This window comes from Cebus imitator, unplaced genomic scaffold (genome assembly GCF_001604975.1).
Source record: "Cebus imitator isolate Cc_AM_T3 unplaced genomic scaffold, Cebus_imitator-1.0 Scaffold24, whole genome shotgun sequence".
Lineage (NCBI taxonomy): Eukaryota > Metazoa > Chordata > Mammalia > Primates > Cebidae > Cebus > Cebus imitator.
In genome coordinates, this window is record NW_016107339.1 from 9,801,088 (window position 1) to 9,807,008 (window position 5,921).

Below are 5,921 nucleotides of genomic sequence, written 5' to 3' on the forward strand. Positions count from 1 at the left end.
ATATATATATATATATACACTAATTAAATATTTATACTGACTATGCACACTATTTGTAAATTGTTGTTGAAAGCTATATAAACTAGTAATAGCACAATTTTAAAAATTCTGAGTCGATTTTCCTTTTCCTTACAAGAGAGTCTGTAAAAACGAATTCGGGAATAAGGATTAGCATTGATGTTGAAGTGGAAGGAACTTAAGAAAATAGTTTGACTCATTTCAGTAGTTTCACATGGTTAACAGATACTTGTATAGCAAACTGGTTTTATCAGGGTCAAAAGCTTTAATTTTCAAAACTGAAGATATAGATTTTTTCATTATAATTTGGTCTTAGAGGCCTAGAGGGTCATTTTCCATTTCTGCTCTACCTCATTTATGATTGTAAAGTCTGCAGGACTGTGTTGTGTTTATCTCAACACGGGCTCGGCTGTGAGGCTTCACTAGTCACGTCTGTGCGATGACTCAGCTTCTCTGCTGCTTGCATCTCTGGCTCTGCCCTCCCAGCACTTCCGGGCTGGCAGAAGAGCTAGATTGGAGAATCCTGTAAGGGCTTTCCTTTGCCTCTGCCAGAGTGGCCTTTTCACTTCTGCTGACGTTTCACTTGTCTGAACTAGTCACCTGGCTCAACCTGACTGACTCTAAGAAGGCTGTGAGATATAAGTTCCTGCCTGGAGAAAAGGAATGTGAAAAAAGATTTGGCTATAAACCAATTTGAATGTGTTATAGGCTCCAAACTTTTCAACAGTAGCATAGAGGATTGTTCAAACTAATGCCTTTATTTCCATTTCTATAAAGTACAATGTTACAGCCTTTGAGTCAAAGGAAGTAAAAAAACCTTCTGATATTCCTGCAAGACAGTTCTTGAAACAAATTCTTTCTAGAAAGATTCCTCCCTGCAGATTTGTGTATTGTCTTTCTTTTTTTCAACAGTTCTTGCTCTGTTGCCCAGGCAGGTCTTGAACTCCTAGTCTCAAGCTATCTTCCTGCTTCTGCCTCCCTAAGTTTGGGGATTACAGGCATGAGCCACTGCGCTGGCTGCAGATTTGTGGTATACAAAAATCTGGCCTAAAGTTTGGAGAATCAGGCTAACTACTGGGTCTTATTATTATTATTTTAAACACTTTTATTTTGGAAATTAAAGCATACAGAAAAATGTAACAAATACCCATTATCCATCATCCAAAATAAATAAGTGATAACATGACTTTTAATTAATAGTTAATGGTTCTACTTTTGGCTAAAATTTCATATAATGAACAGCATATGAGACTGGGTACCTTTTTTGGGCAGACATCAACGAGATGGGATATGAGAAATGTACATTCACAGAAAGCATAGGTGTTTGCTGATTTTTATCATTTTATTTCTAATTTAATGTAGGTGTCTCAAAACCCCGAGTCTCTGAGATGTATTTGTATCTGAAGCCTAAACCCTCTATTTTTTTTTTTTTTTTTTTTTTTTTTTTTTTTTTTTTTTTTTTTTTTTTTGAAGCCTAACCCCCCCTTTTTTTTTTTTTTTTTTTTTTTTTTTGAGACAGTGCCTCCCTTTGTTGCCCAGGCTGGGTGCAGTGGCATGATTGCCACTCGCTGCAGCAACAACCTTCCGGACACAGGTGATCCTCACGCCTCCCACTCCAAAATAGCTGGGACTATAGTCATGAACCACCATACCAACCTAATTGCTTTATTTTATTTTATGTCAAGATGGGGTGGAAAGGGGAAGTCCTAGGCTCAGGCAGTTCTTCCAGTTTGGCCTCCCAAAGTGCTGGGGTTACAGGCGTGAGCCACCGGGCCCCTACTGTAACCCTTTCTAACGTCAGATTGGCAGACTTGGAGTCTTCAGTTGATGTAATGACAATACAGTTAATCTGATTTGCTGAGTTTTTTAAGTCTCCTTAAACAGCATCTACTACTAGTAAAATTACAAAGCACTCATCCCAACGTTTTATAGCATTTAGGCTTCCTAACAACCATACGAGATAGATTTTATTACTCAGATTTACAAATGAGGAAACCAAGAAATGAACATGTGAAGTGTTTAAAGTCGTTAAACTACTAACTAGATGGTGCTTGTGGGCTGAGAACTCAGGTCGTCTGATTCCAAAGTTCTTGTTCACCATATACTAAGTAGTGACAATTCCAAACGACTAATTTAAGGTTGATTCTTAAGAATAAAAATATTTTTAAAATAATAGCTATTGTAAATTGTCATACAGAAAGCTAATTCTCATTTCTACCAAGTAATCTTATGTAGTAAATGTAAAAACAAACCAAAATCTCAAGATTTTGAACTATCTCTCGCTAATTAAATTTGCTAAATGTTCATTTTGTTTTGTTTTGTTTGAGACAGGGTCTTGCCCTATCACTCAGGCTGGAGTGCAGTGGTGGGATCCTGGTTCAATGCAATCTCAACCTCCTGGGCTCAAGTGATCCTCCCACCTCAGCCTCCTGAGTAGCTAGGACTATAGGTACAGGCCACCATGCCAGACCTCCCAAAGTGTTGGTATTACAGGTGTGAGCCACTGTGCCCCACCTATGATAAAAAGGTTTTGTTTGTTTTTTTTCTGTCAAGCTGTTCTTTATTTCAGGGAGAGGGCAAGGGACGGAGCTCAGTCTTTCTTGGCTTTCATCATGGTGGCCAGGACGTTGCTGAGCTCTTCCCGCTTCCTCTTGGCAAGGATGTGCGTCCCCACCTATGTCTTGATGAACTTGAGGGCCTGTTTGTCCTTGGAGACCTTCGGTAACTCCATGGCACGCCGCTCGTATGGGGTGAAGCCACACACCTCTCAGATCATGTCCCACACGAACTTGGTGTATTTGGTCAGGTGCTCTCAGTGGCGGCTGTGCCTGGGCTTGCTCACGTTCTTGGTCACCTTGTGGCCCTCGTTGAGGCCCACGGCTGTAGGGTAGCACAGAGCCATGGCTGCTGCTCTCCAAAGGCGGCCACTTCGGAAGGGCTCAATAAAAAACATTTTAGAAGAAACAATTTGGAGGCAGAGATCAGCCCTACTTGAGAGCTGAAATACATGTTCTTCATACCCACCTATTTGCAAATGTATCCATTTTCTTTCCTGGGACAATATTAAGCTTAAATTACTCTAAAAGAAAAATAAATGCTTTAAGGAAAAACAAATCCTTTGAAAGACAGTCCACGTTGTAATACAATTTTGGAATTCTATTTAGTCTGTCTTTTTTTTGAAAGGTAATGAGCAAGTAAGTAGTAAAACGTGTTTTGAGTGTCAGAGGAAAGGTAAACTGGAAGGATGAAAGATAAGGAAACTTGTCTCCAATAATAGCCAGGAAAGTAATCTGTAAACATTTCCTCTTGAAATTTTGATGAGGGCATAGCTCCCTCCCTTTCCCATCCACATGCCAGGACAATTCACCTCAGAGCTATATGACTTTTAAAAATCATATTAATGAATGCTCAGTTTGAGATCCAAGAATCAAATAAACCTTTGTAAATAAAAGTCCTGTGTGGACTCAGGAAATGTGGAAATGTGTTACCCTGGGCTTTGGCAGAGGCTGGGTGTAAACTGATAATGTTTATCTCTTGTTATTCCTGTTACTGGTTTACAAACAGGCTCTGACCTTTCTATCTTATGTACCAGCTCTGACGCCTCACATGACCTCTTGTTTATGAACATACAGTCTCATTCTTGAAGCTAATACTGAGAATGCTGAGAAGTTTTTTTTTTTTTTTGAGACGGAGTCTGTCTCTGTCACCCAGGCTGGAGTACAATGGCACGATCTTGGCTCACTGCAACCTCCACCTTCCAGGTTCAAGCGATTCTCCTGCCTCAGCCTCCTGAGTAGCTAGGATTACAGGCATGCACCACCATGCCTGGCTATTAGTATTTTTAGGAAAAATTAAGCACTTTGGGAGGCCCAGGCTGTTGGATCACTTGAGCCCAGGAGTTTGAAACCAGCCTGGCCAACATGGTGAAACACCCACTGTACTAAAAATACAAAAATAGCCGGGTGTGGTGGCACATGCCTGTAATCCCAGCTACTCGAGAGGCTGAGGCATGATAATTACTTGCACCTGGGAGGCAGAGGTAGCAGTGACGACTTTGTGCCATGGCATTCCAGCCTGGGTGACAGAGTGACTATGTCTCAGGAAAAAGTCACCTTCTCAATAAGGCCTTCCTTAACATCTCTACTTAACATTGCAAATCTCAACACTCCTTATCCCTTTCCTTTCTTAATTCTTCTCCCAAGCATCTATCACTATCTGATAAACTACATACTTTATTTGTGTAGATATTGTTTGTCTCCCTTACAAACTCCATGAGATCAGGAATATTGTCTCTTTGATCACTCTCATATCTCCAGTACTTAAACAGAGCCTAACATACATCAGGTGCTCAATAAAAGTTGAATAAATGAATGAAGGAATGAAAAACCATTAGCAGTAGGCTAAGGAACTTAGACTTTGTCCTGTTAGTAACTGAAAATCATTAAAGGATTTTTTCCCCCTCTTATAGTTGATATTGGCTAGGAAAATGGAATGAATTCCTAGGAAAAAGGAAAACAAAGCAAAGAAAAGAGGGAAACTTTGCAATTTATTAACTCAAGCATGAAAGTACAGAAGATAAGCAGGGCTCAACATACTTGGAAAAGTAAGTCTGAACTTACTTCTTTAAAACATGTTGTTGCACTAATCTAATGAATTGTTGGGCAAATGAGGCATGAAACATTGCCAGAATATAAAGTCAGTAAAATATCCAAATTACTCTTTACTGTCATTATATGTTTTATTTTAGTGGGAGCTTGTAAAGAATAGATTATTCTCAAATCTACATTGCTAACAAAATAAATGAAATTATTGTACAAATAATTTATTATTCTGGTAAATTGTTAATAGTGGCAGGTTAAAAGCAACTGAAACTCCAACAAAAGATACACATGTGCTTAATTTATAATAAAGCATTAATAGGCCGGGCACAGTGGCCCATGCCTGTAATCCCAGCACTTTGGGAGGCCAAGGTGGGTGGATCATCTGAGGTCAGGAGTTCAAGACCAACCTGACCAACCTGGTGAAATCCTGTCTTTACTAAAAATACGAAAATTAGCTGGGTGTGATGGCAGTTTCCTGTAATCCCAGCTACTCAGGAGGCTGAGGCAGGAAAATCACTTGAACCTGGGAGACAGAGGTTGCAGTGAGCCGAGACTGCGCCATTGTACTCCAGCCTGAGCGACAGAGTAAGACCCTGTCTCAAAAAAAAAAATAAAGAAAAAAAGAAAGCATTGATAAAATAGAACCTACATTTACTTCAGTTACTCGGTCCCTAGGAATTCAAAATAATGCTGAAGGAGATGAAACATGGTAGTATATAAGCAAATTTGAGACCAGCATGAAATGACTAAGGACTACGATATAATTTCCTTTTAAGAAAACATACAATTCAGGACAAACAGCTATAATTGGAATAAAAGATAAACAAACAAACATACAATTATCAGACACATCCATAAGACATATTTAGAAAAGAATAAAGAAAACGTCTTTATCCTAGAGTTAATTCTAGAGTTTTTTCTACTACATTCTGGATGTGGTTGAGTGCAGAATTTCCTATCGCTCAGTGAGATTAATGAAAAGATCTGGGTTATGTTTTCAGTAGTGAAAAGTGAAAATGGGCCAGGCGCAGTGGCTCATGCTTATAATCCCAGCACTTTGGGAGGCCAAGGAGGGCAGATCATGAGGTCAGGAGTTTGAGACCATCCTGGCCAACGTGGTGAAACCCCGTCTCTACTAAAAATACAAAAATTAGCTGGGCATGGTGGCGCGCACCTGTAGTCCCAGCTAATCAGAAGGCTGAGGCAGGAGAATCGCTTGAACCCGGGAGGCGGAGGTTCAGTGAGCTGAGATCACACTACTACACTCCAGCCCAGGCAACAGAGTGAGACTCTGTCTCAAAA

The 5,921-nt window shown here is 39.9% G+C and overlaps 1 pseudogene; it reads right to left on the reverse strand.

The window, feature by feature from the left end:
* Window positions 1–2,608: 2,608 nt before the first annotated feature.
* Window positions 2,609–2,938, reverse strand: LOC108299996 (annotated as a pseudogene).
* Between the last annotated feature and the right edge of the window lie 2,983 nt (window positions 2,939–5,921).